Source organism: Grus americana, chromosome 4 (assembly GCF_028858705.1).
Source record: "Grus americana isolate bGruAme1 chromosome 4, bGruAme1.mat, whole genome shotgun sequence".
In the NCBI taxonomy this organism is placed as follows: Eukaryota; Metazoa; Chordata; class Aves; order Gruiformes; family Gruidae; genus Grus; species Grus americana.
The window spans coordinates 69,073,628-69,074,558 of record NC_072855.1 but is presented as its reverse complement, the minus strand read 5'-3'; positions in this window follow the sequence as shown (position 1 = coordinate 69,074,558).

Sequence of the window (931 nt, the reverse complement as noted above, 5' to 3'; positions counted from 1 at the left end):
TATTTGACCTCGTTTGTGTCTTAATCTCGCTCTTGGGATTGTATCGAAACCTCCCCGATATTGGATCGGGACACATGTCTGACAGTTTTCCTTGCTATTTTTTTTCTCATCAACATTCCTTCAATAAACTAATGTCAAAACACAAGCTGAGGCCTATTTGTCTTTTAAAGGTCTATGGCTATCTCTTAATACATTTATTTTCAGGTAAACCCAATTACTTGTTTTACCTAAGAATTCAAAGTACAAATTTAGAATATTTATTTTAAAGATTCTTCCTTGTCTTTTTTTCCCTTTTGAACAATGGTAGCATAAGGGCATTAAAAATTATCTCCAGTCTTCTCAGCAGACGATAATGCTGGTGCTTTCCAGCTGTCCAATGACAGAACATGCTTTGTTAGTTCATTTGTTATCTCTGACACTACCTTAGTCATTATGGTAATTACTAAAGTTCCTTTAGCAATTACCAAAGATTTCAATCTAAATTTCAACTGAAGTAAAGTAGCGTAAATTTTATTATCTGAATAAAGGAGGTGACCAAGTCTCTTATGCATTTAAAATAGTAAAATTCTATGTGGTAGAAATATTTCCTAGAAGTAGAGTTTGTAGCTTTGGTCTCCTTTTAGGATAACAACTTTGAAGGCAGGAATCACTTCTGACCAGTTATTGGAAATCATGATAAATGGATTTCTAAGACTCAGTGCAAAGTCACCTGTCCCCTGGTAGTTCTGAAACGTTGCATAGCCTTCTTTCAGCTCTTTCTAAAGTAACTGCTTTCTTCATGATTCATAACTATGTCATACCAACTGCTATCCATAATAAGTAATTCTTTCCTCCAGGCACCTCCATTTCTCCATCTTCATTTGATAAATGGCTGAGCCATTCAGCTGTCCACTTACCAGGAAGGAAGTCTCAATCTCATTATGGCAACAAA